Source organism: Ochotona princeps, chromosome 17 (assembly GCF_030435755.1).
Source record: "Ochotona princeps isolate mOchPri1 chromosome 17, mOchPri1.hap1, whole genome shotgun sequence".
Lineage (NCBI taxonomy): Eukaryota > Metazoa > Chordata > Mammalia > Lagomorpha > Ochotonidae > Ochotona > Ochotona princeps.
Window position 1 is genome coordinate 46,634,235 of NC_080848.1, and position 16,482 is coordinate 46,650,716.

General features: G+C 45.6%; 1 protein-coding gene across 5 annotated transcripts in view; it reads left to right on the plus strand.

Moving 5' to 3' along the window:
* The window catches only part of SPECC1 (sperm antigen with calponin homology and coiled-coil domains 1), a 299,800-nt gene that overhangs the window by 26,038 nt on the left and 257,280 nt on the right, over nt 1-16,482 (plus strand). The gene's annotated exons all lie outside the window — the stretch shown is intronic.

Below are 16,482 nucleotides of genomic sequence, written 5' to 3' on the forward strand. Positions count from 1 at the left end.
GCATCCATTCTTCAATGGAGAACAAAGCTTCGGCCAGCTCTTCCCCGGTTCTGCTTGAGAACTCTGTAGCCTGCTCCAGATCTAGAGAAGGGGTTGTCAGTTCTGAGAGCTCCCTGACCCTCCCCCAGTTTTGTTCAGCAAATCCGTGTCTGTGGGAGAGGTTGCCTCTGTTGGCCAGCCGAAGCCATTCTCTGCTTTCATTGTAGGAAGAATTCCGACCCCGCTTATTTTGATCTTCACGAAAGATGACAATAAATAAATGTTTTATTTTATAATAACTCTCGGTTATATAGCTTAAAATTTTTACATTGTGAAGAAGTAATGCATGACAGTATATAAAACTTAACGTGTCCTAAGGGGAAAAGGAAGTTTGTCTTCCACCTCTGGTCTGAGTCCCCAGTTCCCAGCCCTTGGCAGAAAAAAGAATCTGTAGCGTCTGTGTTCCCAGTGTGGATTTGCTTTCTTAAAGAATATGTACATATGTGCAACTAATAAATATACTGCTAAATTGTTCTGCATAGCCCATATCAATATGCATCCCATTTAAAAAATGCAGTTTGCTCACACTCTTACCAGTATGTTGATGCACTGAACTTTTAAAATGTTTGTCATTCGCATAGATATATGCCTTAATTTGCATTTCCTCTATTTAAAGTGAGTTTTGAGCATCTCGTGTGTGTGTGTGTGTGTGAACTGTTTGGTTTTGTTTTGCTTTTTAAAGATTTTATTTTAATTGGAAAAGCGGATATACCAAGAGGAGGAGAGACAGAGAGGAAGATCTTCCATCCGATGATTCACTCCCCAAGTGAGCGCAACGGCCGGTGCTACGCCAATCCGAAGCCGGGAACCAGGAACCTCCTCCAGGTCTCCCACACGGGTGCAGGGTCCCAAAGCTTTGGGCCGTCCTCGACTGCTTTCCCAGGGCAGCTGTATTTTCCTTAGACGCCTACTCCATCTCAACACTGTCTATACTCCATACTGTCTATACTCCATCTCAACACTGTCTATACTCCATCTCAACACTGTCTTGCTTCTTTTGAAATATGAGCTTTTTCATGAATTTTTTTGATCTAACTTTTTACTTCATTCATTTATTTGTCTCTTTACCTACCAGTACAAACTTTTATTTATTTATTTTAAAAGATTTATTTTTTATTGGAAAGGCAGATTTCCAGAGAGAAAGAGAGACAGATTTTCCGTGCATTGGTTCACTCCCCAAGTGGCCACAATGGCCAGAGCTGAGCCAATCCGAAACCAGGAGCCAGGAACTTCTTCCAGGGTCTCCCATGCAGGTGCAGGATCCGAAGGCTTTGGGCTGTCCTCGACTGCTTTCCCAGGACACAAGTATAGCGAGCTGGAAGGGAAATGGAGCAGCCAGGATACGGACTGGCACTCATATGGGATGCCAGCACGTGCAAGATGAGGATTTAACCACTGAACCATTGGGCCTCAGTATCAAGCTTATAAAGATCTAGGGGTAAAGGTGGTTGTCACAGTGCAGCAGGCTTAGGCACTGGTTGGGCAGCCACAGTCCCATATTGAAGTGCCTGGGTTTGAGTCCCACCCTTGCCTCCCCTTCTGATCCAGCTTCCTGCTAAGGGGCGTCCTGGGAGGCAGCAGCTGATGGCTCAGGTACTGAGTCCTTACACTCACAGGGGGGACGTGGATGGAGTTCCTAGCTCCTGGACTTAGGACGGCCCAGTCCTGCCTGTCACAGGCATGTGGGGAGAGAGCCCGGAAATGAAAGACCTCTCTTTCTCCTCTCTCTCTCTCTTTCCCCTCTCTCTGTGTTTCGGTCTCCTGCGTCTTGTTTTCTCTCTGCATTTCAAATAACTAAAAGTGAATAAATAAATCTTAAAAATTAGGCCCAAAGCATTTCTAAGTGCTAATTCAATCAAATTATTTTTGCAAGAACCCTACTAGAAGATTTTAGTAGTGTCTTCACAATAAGATGTGTTAGACAGTTCTTTCACATACTCTTTCGTTGCTAGGACATGCGGTCACTTACCTGCCTTGATGCGGTTTTGCTGCTGAAAGTAAGGATGCTCGGCTGGTTGATGTATTTTCTCTTTCTCTGGCTTCCCGGCGATATTGGAAGCTAATTTGCAGGTGAAATCATCAGAGGAAGTTAGAATTGGTTGTTGTGTTCCACGATTTATAGACACTAATTAGCTGCCAGCTGGGTTCTCACATTTGAAACTTTCACCTTATGAAGCATCTTCCTTATTAAATAAACCAGCCGTGAGTAATCTCTAGAGGAAAACAAGTTGCAGCTCATTCTTAAAAGATTTATGTATTTTACTTGAAAGAGTTAAAAACGCAGAGAGGGAGAGAAAATGGAGCGAGAGAGCCTCTATGCTGTGGTTTATCCTCCAGATAATGCCAACAGTCAGAGTTGAGCTGGTCCACAGCTGGCAGTCAGGAGCTTCTTCCTGGTCGGCTGCGTGGGTACAGGGGCCCAAGACCTTGATTCATCCTACGCTGCTTTCCCAGGCCCTTAGCCGGGATGTGGAGTTTTGGGAAATGGAGCATCTGGGACTCGAACCGGCACCCATATGCGATGCTAGCACCACAAGTACAAGAGCAGCATGCTGTGCCCCAGCTACAGCCCACATATTACTACTCATTTTAAACTAATGTGTACCTGAGCTGGTAAAGAGTAGCTTCTTTAAGTATAATTTCAGAATTATGAAGCATGTCTTTGTTTTCCTATTTTATTGAAAATGGTGTGGGTGGAGAACTATGACACTATATGTAGCAAATAAGCGTTGGACTGCTTTTTAATGTTGTTTGCATTCTATCTTGAGCTTGTCAGATGCTTTTTTTAAAAAAAAAGATTTATTTATTTTTATTAGAAAGGCCTATCCATGGAGAGAAGGAGAGAAAAGAAAAAGATCTTCCATCCATTGGTTCACTCCCCGACTGGCCACAAAGGCTGAAGCTGAGCCGATCAGGAGCCAGGAGCCCTGAGTCTCCCATGTTGGTGCAGGGTCCCAAAGCTTTGGGCCGTCCTTGACTGCTTTCCCAGGCCACAGGCAGGGAGCTGGATGGGAACGGTGCCGTCAGGATTAGAACCGGCACCCCACATGGGTTCCCGGCACTTTCAAGGTGAGGAGCTCAGCCGCTAGGCCACGGTGCCAGACCCCGTTTCTTCTTTTGACAGGAGTATGGATTGTTTCCTTCTCTTTGCTCTTGTGGATTGTGATGCTGTACATCTAGGGTTACATGTTGGTTTTCATATACAGATTTTCTTTCATTTGAATACATTCCCAGGAGTGGTATACCTGGGTAATATGGTAGATCCATTTTCAGTTCCTTAGTACTTTCCATACTGACATCCATAGTGGCTGCACTGGCCTACACTCCCACCAGCAGTGGAGTAGGGTACCTTTCTCGCCACCTCCACACAAGCAGGAGTTATTGGTAGATCTTTGAATGTTGGCCATTCTCACTGGAGTTAGGTGGGACCTCAGTGTTGTTTTGATTTGTGTTTTACTAATAGCTAGAGAGCCTGAGCATTTTTCCATATCTGTATCAGCCATTTGAACTTGGTCTTTTGAAAAATATCCTTCACCCCTTTCTTCACAGGTCGTTTGTTTTGTTGTCGTTGAGGTTCCGAAGCTGTTTGTCATCCTGGGAATTCGTCTCCTGTCTGTTAAGTAGTGTGCAAAGATTTGCTGCCTTTCTATTGGTTGCCTCCTTTGCTGTGCAGAAGCTTCTTAGTTTGATGTAGACCTTTTCGTTTATTTCGGCTTTGACTGCCTGTGCTTTTGGTGACTTTTCTAAGAAGTCTTTACCAGCACTTATATCTAGTAGAGGGATTTTTATGTTTCCCTCTAATAGTTTGATGGCTTCTGGGTGCAGGTTTAGCTCCTTGATTCATTTAGAGTTAATATTTGTATAAGACGAAAGTCGGGGGTCTTGTTTTTTTTACTTCTGCAATTTGATATCCAGTTGCCCCGTCAGCATTTGTTGAAGAAACTGACCTTTCCCCCTGGCATTGTATTTATTTTATTTTTATTTGAAAGTCAAAGAGACAAAGAAATATACACACACTTACACACACACTCCTCATGTAGAGATATCCGTTGGATCACGCACACACACACACACACCCACGTAGAGATCTCATATCCATTGGATCACTCTAGTGAGTACAACAGCTGGGGCTGAGCCAGGCTGAAGCCAGGAGTTAGGAACTCAATCTGGATCCCCCACATGGGGAGCAAGGATCCAAGTCCTTGAGCCATCAGCTGCTGCCTCCTGGGATGCGCATTAGTGGGAAGCTAGGAAAAGGAGCAGAACTTGTTCTCAAACCCAGGTATTCCCATATGAGGGGTTGATGATCCAAGCAATATTGTAACTGCTATACAAATGGACACTGTCAACAAATGCTTATTGGTGGCCTGCTCTATGCTAGACCATGTTCTAGGTACTGATATCACTGGGAACAAAGCAGACAAAGAGAGGTTGTTCTGGTTGATTTTATAATCAGCAGTCTATAAGAATATCTCAGGTTGTAATCAGTTCTTATGGAGAAAGTGAGTGATGTGACTGTGAATCATCTTAGAAGTAAGATCGAGAAGGGTGTTAATATAGCTATGTCTGATACCAGTTGCCACTTATTAGAAAAGTAGAAGGGGGTGAAGGGAAAGAAGTGGACTGGATAAGATCCTGTGAGCATCTCAGGTTACCTACATGCATGAGGTGTGGCTTTGTGCAAGGCACCTAACTTCTCTGGTGCCCAGTTTCCTCACCATCCTCAAGGGGAAAAATAGTAACTGGCTCATAGTGGTTGATTGAGATTAAATGGGATAATCTAAGCAAAAAACAAAAAGAACCCTAGAGAGTGTTTAACCTGTAATAGTTTGGTTGGACTGTCTTCTGCTGCTTTCCCAGGTGCGTTAAGGGTTTGAATCAGCACTCATAGAGGATGTGATGTGGGTGCTGGAAACAGTGGCTCAATACCCTATGCCACCCTAAGAAATATCCTTTACGTAGCCTTTCAAGCGTGCTGTCACCATGGTAACTGCTGAAAAGGAGGAATTGCTGATATTAGTTTATTCATTTCCATGAATTGTTGTAGCTTAATGTTCATCTACTTTTGGCTGAACTTTGTTGAGTAGCAAATAACAAAAAGGTTCTAAATTTGTGTTAACTGGGAGGAGACTCAATGGAGGAGCTTGGGAAACTCCTTCACTGGGATGCAGACCCTGCAGGAGAACACAAGAAGCAAGGCAAGGAGCAGCCCAGACCATGCCAGGTTACAGTACCCAGCAGCATACATGTGGGTCAGGTCTGGGGACAGACCAGTCGGGGCCAGCACATAATACCCACTTGCAGATCTGAGAACCAGGTCAGGGGGCAGGAGGAGCCAGATGGGCCACAACACCAGCCAGTTCACATTAGGACCGGGACAGCAATCAGGCTGGGCTGGGCTAGGCTGTACCACCCACCAACAGGAGCTGGAACTGGGGGAAGACTAGATTAGGCCAGGGTGTGCAACAAGATTGTGGACGCTGAGGTGAGGCAAGTCATGCCAGCCCCTGCCCAGCAGGTGCCAGGTATGTGAGTCCCAGCGACAGGGCAATTCGACAGGGCTCGGGTAGCTTGGCTCAGGTCCTGGGCCCACTATGTGGTGAGGGCTGAGTTAGTGAGCCCCCAGGATGGGGGAACTGGTGGGGATTGGGTTGCTTAGCCCAGATCTTGAGGTGGCATTGGTATCATGAACCCCAGTGGGTATTGGTATCATGAACTCCAGTGGTGGGGGATATGGCAGGCTCAGGTTGCCTGGCCTGGGTCTTAGCGCCTACCTATGAGGTAGGTGCTGGGTTTGTGAGCCCCAGGGGTGGGGGATCTGGTCATGCTTTGGATGCCTGACCCCGGTACTTGGACTCACCTGAAAGAACATGTCCTACTTAATGAAAAAGGTGGAGCAGTAAACACAAGCCCTGTTGTAAAAGGAGAACATGGCAGCACACTTGGTGCCATAGCAGAAGAAGGAGACCAGAACTAACTGGACAACTACCCCAAACAAACGATGACAGCAAAACACCTCGGTGAATGGAGCCAATGGACATTGGGAGGGTGACATCATCCTTGGGTTGGTGAAAACAGCAGCATTTCAGAACTATCCAAACCACTTGGACTTCTGTCCCTCGGACTATGTATACACTGAGACTCTGGGCTGATATGAGGTGGCAGTTCCTCATTCCTGGGTACTGGAAAGTCATAAGTGGTTTTTCCCATCGTTTCTGCCCTTCCTCCTGGAACAACAAAAAGAAGTAGCAAATTTGGAAGCAGTGAGTTCACCCGATTTTCCCTAAACTTCGATCCCTCCCACCCTGATCAATCATGTAATCATTATTTAAAAATAAAAAAAAACTAAAAAAATAAATTTGTGTTGAACAGCATATTGAAACATGTTTTAGTAGGTCAAGAGAGTAATACATTGAAATCTAGATCAAAAGCACCAGCCTTTTTGGCAATTGAGCTTTAATGTCTTTACGGGCCATCAAGTGGTACAAAGGAAATAATTCTTTTAAAATGTAGTCAATGTGGATGTCTTGTAATCAGCAGAGGAAACATTTAAAACGGAAAGTCAATCATCACAGTATCATTGTCTTTTCGTCTGTACCACACTGTGGAATATGAACATAGACGTGGTTCTAGACACGTAACACGGTTCATGGGCAAGTTAATCCCTTGTCCGTGCTACTAGGCATCCAGGCTACGACTCTGCAGGTCTCGGGCTGAGGGCAGGAACAGCCCCAAGATGCCGAGTCTGGCCAGACTGCTGCTGATACGCGTAAAGGAGATTCTGAGACCAAGCTGGAGTCAATCAGATGCCCTTCCAAGAAGGTACAGGGACCTGGAGAGGTGAGAGAACATGGGAACAGATGAACCAGGAGGCAGAAACCTGGAGCCAGCCTCAGAGACAAAGCAGGGTTCTGCATACAATACTAAGAGAAAGTAGAAACACACAGGCTACAATTCACCTGACTCGAGTTGTGTTTCTCAATATAAAGTTGCATCTGTGTTCCCAACACACAGTTGGTTACCCATCCATTTTCCCTAGAGACAGAGCCACATTGAATGGCACCTCTTCTTTTCCTTCTCTCTCCAGGAAACAGGTGTGTCTGTGCTTTCGCCCCAAGTCAGTGGGTACGGCATGCTGCTCTGACCTTTGTCATTTGTATCTTCTAGTTCTTTCTACTGATTTCTGCCTGCTACCTATAAGTATGCTCACATATCTCTTATTTATTTTTTAAAAGATTTATTTTATTTGTATTTGAAAGTCAGATACACAGAGAGGAGGAGAGACAGAGAGGAAGATCTTCTGTCTGATGATTCACTCCCCAAGTGACTGCAACGGCCGATGCTGCACCGATCTGAAACCAGGAGCCAGGAACTTCCTCCAGGTCTCCCACACAGGTGCAGGGTCCCAAGGCTTTGGGCCGTCCTCGACTGCTTTCCCAGGGCACAAGCAGGGAGCTGGATGGGAAGTGGAGCTGCCGGGACCAGAACCAGCGCCCATATGGGATCCTGGGGCGTTCAAGGCGAGAATTTAGTCGTTAGGCCAATATCTCTTATTTTAAAACAAACAAATAAACAAGGGCACCTGAATACTCTCTTCTGATCTGTAATAGATGACTTGCTTCCATGGCCTAGTAACCTGACTCCAATGCCTTCCTTTTTCCTTTCATTTCCACTTTAATTCTGTGACCTTGGTGATAAATTCCTTTCAATTCTGTGATCTTTCTCTGTTCCTGCTAGAGACAGCAGTGGTCATCTGTGTGTTTGCTCACACATGCCTGTGTCCACACCTTCAATCCCATGTCTCGGGAATCTCAAATTCAGCATGAGTTGAGTTCATAATCCACTTGCGTAATGTGATGATTTAAAAATATATCCATAAATTCTTAGATATTCCTCCTTTCAACAAGTGGAGTTTCATCCCCTCTTGTTTCATACTGAACTCAGTGACTCCTCTCTAACAGAATAAGATGGAGGTGATTCTCTGATACTTACGGAACTAGGTCCTGCATGTTATTGCTCCTTTGTTGCCTGGCCTCTTGGTCTTGGATCACTTGTTCTGGTGGAGAGCCAACTTGTGCATTGAGAAGATGCCTAGTAACTGTGAACTGAGATTTGCTGCCAACAACCAGGTGGGCATGTGAGTCCTCCAGCTGACATTCCAGCTGCAAGCTCATGAGAAACCTTGCGCTGGCACCGGTCAGCTAAGCCTGTCCCAGGTTCCTAAACCATACAGACTAGGAGGTTGCTGTCCGAAGATGATCAAGAAGATGATCAATGTTACGGGTGATTTGTTACACAGTAATAGATAACCAGCACACGAAGGGAACCTTCTGTTTTCTCAATCTCAGAATTGTAACCAAACCACGCAACTCCTTTCTTCCCCAATATCCAACCTGTGACCAAGTCCTGTTCTTTTTTTTTAAATTAAAGATTTATTTATTTTTATTGCAATGTCAGGTATACTAGAGGAGGAGAAACAGAGAGGACGATTTTCCATCCGATGATCCACTCCCCAAGTGGCCACAATGGCCGGAGTTGGGCCAATCCAAAGCCAGGAGCCAGGAACTTCCTCCAGGTCTCCCACATGGGTGCAGGGTCCCAAGGCTTTGAGCCATCCTTGACTGCTTTCCCAGGCCACAAGCAGGGAGCTGGATGGAAACTGGAGCAGCCGGGATTAGAACCAGTGTCTATATGGGGTCACAGTGCATGCAAGGCAAGGACTTTAGCCACTAGGCTACCAGACTGGGTCCAAGGCAGACATTCTAAAGTACAAATTTGATCATCATCTCTGCTAAAATTGTTTTCATTGTTCAAAAGTGCTCAAGTTACAAATCTGTTAGTAGTGCAGGTTAAGGTCTTTGAGGCTTGATCCCTGCCTTGTTTTCCAGCCCCATCTCTGTCTCTCACCAGGTGGGGAGTTTAGCTTTTGGAAATGGTCAGTGGTTGCTGGAATCTGCTGTGGCTTTTCCCGTTTCTTCGCCTTCATGTGTCAAGTTCTCTTTGTGGTTGGAAGGCTTTTACCAATCCTCCGAGGCGTTCTCTACTCTCTAATAGGCTTTCCGTCTTCCTTTTCCCAGGGTGCGTCTCTGTGATTGCTACAATCACATCATTATAATTCTTTGTCCTTCAGTTATTATGTCTCTCTCAATAGGACCAAGAATCCCACTAGGTTAGGAGCTATGTTCTGCTCATCTGTTTTGCTGTTGGTCATGGTGCTTTTCTTAATTTCTTAAGAAGTTTGATTTTTTAAAGTCATCTTATTGTGGCAAGAACACGTAACATGAGATCTGTGCTAGCAAATTTTTCAGTGGGCAATACATCCTTGATGACTCGGCAGAGATCTGGGGCTTATTTATCTTGCTTATCTCAAACTTTGTTCTTTTTTTTTTAAGATTTTATTTTTTATTTTTATTATAAAGTCAGATATAGAGAGAGGAGGAGAGACAGAGAGAAAGATCTTCCATCTGATGATTCACTCCCCAAGTAACCGCAATGGCTGGTGCGCGCTGATCCGAAGCCGGGAACCTGGAACCTCCTCCGGGTCTCCCACGTGGGTGCAGGGTCCCAATGCATTGGGCCGTCCTCGACTGCTTTCCCAGGCCACAAGCAAGGGAGCTGGATGGGAAGTGGGGCTGCCGGGACCAGAACCGGCACCCATATGGGATCCCGGGGCATTCAAGGCGAGGACTTTAGCCGCTAGGCCACGCTGCCGGGCCCTCATACTTTGTTCTTATTGCTTAATTTTTAAAATAAAAATATTAATTTTTATTGGAAAGGCAGATTTACAAAGAAAGATCATCCATCTGCTGGTTCACTTGCCAGATGACCGCGACGGCCAAAGCTGAGGAGAGAGATCTGAAACCAGGCGACAAAAACTTTCTCCTAGTCTCCCGTGTGGGTGCAGGGTCCCAAGGCTTTGGGCCATCCACTGCTGGTTTCCCAGACTATAACAAAGAGCAGTATGGGAAGTAGAACAGACAGGACAGGAACTGGCCCCCGTATGGAATCCTGATGGTTGTAAGGGGAGGATCAGCCCATTGAGCCATAGTGCTGGGCCCATCCTTTACTGCTTTCTCAGGCCATAAGCAGGGAACTGGATTGGAAACGGAGCAGCCATGATTTAAACTAGTACCCACAAAGAATGCTGCTGCTGCATGTGGAGTTTTAGTCTACTATGCGATGAGGCCAGCCCAAAATTGGTCTTTTTAATTTTTTTTAATTGGAAAGGCAGATATACAGAGAGGAGAGACAGAAAGATCTTCCGTCCGGATGATTCACGCCCCAAGTGGCCACAATGGCTGAAACTGAGCCCATCTGCAGCAAGGAGCCAGGAGCTTCTTCTGGGTCCCTCACGCAGGTGCAGGGTCCCAAAGCTTTGGGTCATCCTCGACTGCTTTCCCAGGCCACAGGAAAGGAGCTTGATGGGAAGTCTGCTGGGATTAGAACCGGTGCCCTTTGGGATCCCACTGTGTGCAAGGCGAGGACTTTTAGCTGCTACACTACCACAACAGGGCACAGTCTTTTTATTTATTTATTTTTTAAAATATTTATTTGTTTTCATTTGAACAGCAAAGTTACACACAGAGAGAGATGGAGAGATCTTCCATTAACTGGTTTATTCTCCACACAACCACATCATTCATAGCTGAGATATGATAGAAAGCTGGGAGCCAGGAGTTACTTTTGGGTCTCCTGCGTGGGTACAGGGGCCCAAGGTCATCCTCCACTGCTTCTTTAGGCCATTAGCAGTGAGCTGGATGGGGAGTGGAGTAGCCAGGACTTGACACTGGAAGCTGAGCATACTCCACCGTGGCACTGGCCTCAAGGCTGATATTTCATTCTCACACTTGATCTTAGCCAAAGGGCTGAGAAGAGACTGATATTTCACTCTCTACTTAAATCTCCAAAATGACAGCAACAATTGGAGCTCGGCCAGGCTGAGGCCAGCAGCCGGAAATTCCATCCTGGTCTCCCATGTTGGTGGCAGAGACTCAAGTACCTGAGCTTTCATCTGCCTTTTCCCAGGCACATTAGCAGGGAACTGGATCAGGAGTCAAACAGCTGGGACTGTACTGGCACCCGCAAGTGGGATATGGACATCCAAGGGGTAAGCTCAGCTTGCTGAACTGCAACATTTGCCTCTATAGGAGGTCTTATACTTGTAGATTTTTTTAGGTTTATTTATTTGAAAGACAAAGTTGCAGAGAGAGAAGGAGAGAGAGTGAAAGAGGAGAATCCTCCATCCATGGATTCATTCCCCAAATGGCTGCAAAAGTGGGGCTGGGCCAGACCAAAGCCATCAATTCTATTTTCTAGCCTCTCGTGTATGTAACAGGAATTCAAGCACTTGAAACATCTTCCACTGCTTTCCTAGTGAATTAACAGGAATCTGGATAGGAAGTGGAGCAACTGGGACTCAAAAAGGTGCTTATATAGAATGCTGGTGTTACAGGTGGTGGGTTAACCTGGTGAGTCATAATGACAGCCCCGACCTTGTAGTCTACAAAACTTGAAAACTTTACACACACACACATTTAAAGACAGAGTGACAGAGACAGGAGTTCATTCTCCAGATGGCTACAATGAGCAGGGCTGAGCCAGGCCAAAGCCAGGATCCAGGAGCTTCATCTGGATCTTCCACGTGTGTTTCAGAGGCCCAGACAGTTGGGCCATCCTCCACTGCTTTCCCAGGAGCATTAGCAGGGAGCTGGATTGGAAGTGGAGCAGCTGGGGGCATGAACCGGCGAGCATGTGATATGGTGGTGTTGCAAACAGTGGCTTTAGGCATTATATCACAGCACACCGCCCCCGTGTGACTTTGCACTTAGCTTCATGTCTCTCTTTAGTCGTCATCTCTCTAGGAGTGACGGCAAAGCGCCGTTTGGGAATGGAAGTGTAGGTCCCTGCCCACGCAGTCCTGCTTGGTTGTTGAAACGATCCTGTTGGTCTCTCCGGGTCGTCTGTGTCCCTCTTTTTCTCAATGGCGGTTCCTCTGAGCCTTCTTCCTAACTGTGACACTCCTGTAGGACTTGCAGGCCTGTGCCAAGCTGCTTCTGTGCCCTTCTTGGTCACACACCCCTGGACATGTTGGGTGGGACTTGGCTTGGTGCCCTGCAGTGTGGCTGCAGGGCCTGCCCAGGGCTGCGCCTCTTCAGGAGGATTGCACTCTGAGAGGAGCAGTGATGTGTCTGGGATTTATGTTACCTCGTTTCCTGCTGAACCCCAGATCTGAGCCTGGGACAGAGAAGAAATTGGGACTCCTTCTCAGATGCTTAATGGCATCTCTAAAAGGGAACCAAAAAAAAAAAAAAAAAGGCATGGTTCTTTGGTTCTTCCATTGGAAAAACCCTGGCTTGCTTCATTTCTGAGTTAACGAGTCTGTTTTAGAGCAGAAATCCACAAATATTCACCAGAGATTTTAAAACAATAAACAACCTGGGATATGTGTTGTGGCACAAGTTAGGTCACTGCTTCCATCCCATGTAGGAGTGCCTGGTTCGAGTCCTGGCAACTCTGCGCCGATAGTCCAGCTTCCGATGAATGCAGTGATGCCACAGAGGATGGCTCAAGTACTTAGGTTGCTACCATCCGTGTGGGAGAGCCAGGTGGAGCTCCTGACTCCTGGCTTCAGCTTGGTGTAGCCCTGCATGTTGCAGGCACTCAGGGAGTGAACTGCCACATGAAAGATCTTTCTGTCTCTCATCCTCTCCCTCTCCTCACCCCATTCCTGCTTCGGTCATTCTGCTTTCAAATAAAGGGTTTAAAAATTAATTTTGGGGCCTGGCACGGTGGCCTAGTGGCTAAAGACCTCGCCTTGAATGCGCCAGGATCCCATATGGGCGCTGGTTCTAATCCTGGCATCTCCACTTCCCATCCAGCTCCCTGCTTGTGGCCTGGGAAAGCAGTCGAGGACGGCCCAATGCCTTGGGACCCTGCACCTTTATGGGAGACCTGGAGGAAGTTCCTGGCTCCAGGCTCCAGGTCGGCACAGCACTGGCCATTGAGGTCACTTGGGGAGTGGATCATCGGACGGAAGATCTTCCTCTCTGTCTCTCCAACTTGGTTATAAAAATAAAATAAAAAATAAGAAAATTAATTTTGTTTCCTGTTCATATAAGAGGAATCACATTGTTTATCATCTTTCACTGCTTTTCTGTGTATAGCCTCAGACCAATTCCAAAACCTTTCCCACATCTTTATTTCCATTGAAACAGAAAGCCCAGCTCAGAATCGCAGGCAATCAGGATAGTGGAAAGCATTCTGGCTTTTAGGGCATTTAGGGCAAGAATGGATGCAGACATTGTTAATTTCTTCTGACAACTGCTTTCCACATTCTGTGAGCTGTCAAGTTAACAAGCATATCACACTTAAAGGCTGGCAGACTGAGTGTTTCTGTGTAGTAGATAATGGTGAGTGAATTCCCAGTTTACTCTTTCACTGCATTTGACTCTGGAAAATGTCTCTTTATATCATTTTACAGCACTTCAGTGTCATTTTAAAACATGCCAAAAAATGTATCAACAATATTTCTTTAGCTTGTGAAGAAAACTGACAAGCACTAGGAAAGTCAAACTGAAATTTCAGCTGTCTACATTGCAATTTGTTTGTATCATGATCTTACCATGACATCTTAGGATTAGAAATCATGATATTGGGTCTAGCGCGGTGGCCTAATGGCTAAAGTCCTTGCCTTGGGTGCGCCAGGATCCCATATGGGCTCCAGTTCTAATCCCGCAGCTCCTCTTCCCATCCAGCTCCCTGCTTGTGGCCTGGGAAAGCAGTGGAGGACGGCCCAAGGCCTTGGGACCCTGCACCCATGTGGGAGACCTGGAGGAAATTCCTGGCTCCTGGCTTCAGATCGGTGCAGCACCAGCTGTTGTGGTCCCTTGGGGAGTGAATCATCGGACGGAAGATCTTCCTCTCTGTATATCTGACTTTCCAATAAAAATAAATAAATCTAAAAAAAAGGAAATAATGATATTCAGGACGCTCTATATATTGATCACTAAATGAGGAGTCTTTAAAAAGTTCATGGAAATGTGTTTGTTTGTTTTAAAGTTGTATGGATTTCAAAGATTTTTTTGGACCAAAATAGACATGATTTTGTGTGATTTGACACAAACTTTTTAGAAAAATCTGTTCCTTTGCTTATTTATATGAAAATATTTTACTTATTTTTTTTTTAAAGATTTGTTTTATTTGCAGGGCAAAGTGACAGAGGGAGGAGATTCAGAGAAATAAATCTTCTACCCACAAGCTCACCCTGCAAAGGTTGACCACAAAGGTTGGGCTGGGCCTGGCTGAAGCCGGATGCCTGGAACTCCATTTGAGTCTCCCACGTGGAGTTACAGAGCCCAAGCACTGGGACAGTCTTCTACTGCTGATCTCCCAGCAGCATCAGTAGGGAGCTGGATCAGAAGCTGCAAGACTTAAACCTGCACTCTGATATGGGATGCTGGTGTTACAGGTGGCATGCTTGACCTGGTGTCGTCCTATCTATCTATCTAAGAGGTACAGAAAGGTTGAGGGAGAAAATGTCCATCCACTGATGTACTACTCCCTAAATGCCCACAACAGCTGGAACTAAGCTAAGCCAAAGCCTTGGGACCTGAAAACTCAATCCGGACCCTCACCTGGGTGGCAGGGACCTGATGACACGAGCCATCACTGCTTCCTGCCGAGGTCTGCGTTAGGAAAACCCTGGGGTCAAAGCCAGACTGGCACTCGAACTTAACTCCTCCAGCATGAATCACAGATGCCTTGGCCATCATCTTAACCTCTAGGCTGAACATCCACTCCCAGCATCCCTCATTTGAACTAGTCACATGAACTGAATATCATTCTCTTTGGTGTCCACTGTGTTTTAGTGGTTCCCACTGTCCATTGGAGACTGTACATCGGAAGGACAGGTTGTGCCTGACTACAGTTTGTTTTTACATGTTTATTCCTGTTGCAGTACAGTTGTCCCTCCATAACCCCTGAGGATGCCAAAATCCCTGGGTGCTCAAGTCTATTATAAAATACCCTAGAGCCTGCATACTTACTCCCACATACTCTAAATCATCTCTTATCTGGATTACTTAGAATAACCTAATGCAGTGAAAATGCTATCTAAACAGTTATTACCCTGTATTGTTAGCTCACAGTGTCAAAAAAAAATCTGTTTATATTCAGTCCAGGTGTAATTTTTTAAAAAAAGAATATTCTTGAACTGCAGCTGATTCAGTGATGCTGAACCCATGGACCAGCTGTAGTGAGTGAAGGTTAGTTTATGTTGATCTACAGCTTTTCTCTGAGGAAACTTCGGAGGTGCAGGCTGTAATTAGGTGTTGTGCTTTTTTTAAAAAGTAAATTATATTTTTAAATAATGGTTACATGATTGATCAGGGTGGGAGGGATCGAAGTTTAGGGAAAATCGGGTGAACTCACTGCTTCCAAATTTGCTACTTCTTTTTGTTGTTCCAGGGGGAAGGGCAGAAACAAAGGGAAAACCACTTATGACTTTCCAGTACCCAGGGATGAGGAACTACCACCTCATATCAACCCAGAGTCTCAATGTGTATACATAGTCCGAGGGACAGAAGTCCAAGTGGTTTGGATAGTTCTGAAATGCTGCTGTTTTCACCAACCCAAGGATGATGTCACCCTCCCAATGTCCATTGGCTCCATTCACCGAGGTGTTTTGCTGTCATCGTTTGTTTGGGGTAGTTGTCCAGTTAGTTCTGGTCTCCTTCTTCTGCTATGGCACCAAGTGTGCTGCCATGTTCTCCTTCATTAAGTAGGACATGTTCTTTCAGGTGAGTCCAAGTACCGGGGTCAGGCATCCAAAGCATGACCAGATCCCCCACCCCTGGGGCTCACACACCCGCAGGGTGCAGTGCGTTTTGTCCTGAACAGCAGCTCTTTTTCTTGCTTGCCCTCCATCAGTTGAGATCCCAGGTCTCTTTCCGTTGTATCTGAGCTTTGACCCTGAAAGGTACTGAATCATGCGCTGCATAGTTCTCCTTCAATGGTAAATGAAAATTATCTGCTGGTCTGCACATGTGTTACTGATTCTTTTCCCATGTGACATGATGTTAATATTCCTTGATGGTCAGTGTGTTTTTTGATAGAGAAATTTCACTGATATCTTGTACTGTTTTCTCTTTGCTTGAAGCATTTATACCTTTGGATCTGTTCTTGAAAATGCCCCACAAACATGTACCTGTGTTTTGTCATCTCTTGTGAGTGCAATTTTAAATAATGGCTCTGTAGTTGTGGACTTTTCCTTTAGGTTATGAATCTCATCATTTTGCACTGACAAACGTGATTTGGACTTTGAAGAACTTGGTTTACCAAAGAGGCCATTGTACTTTGTTGGAAAGTGCTATGGAATGCTCAAGTGGTTTTCACCTAGTATTTTCAGAATCTTCATAAAAACAACAACAACAGCAACAACACAAC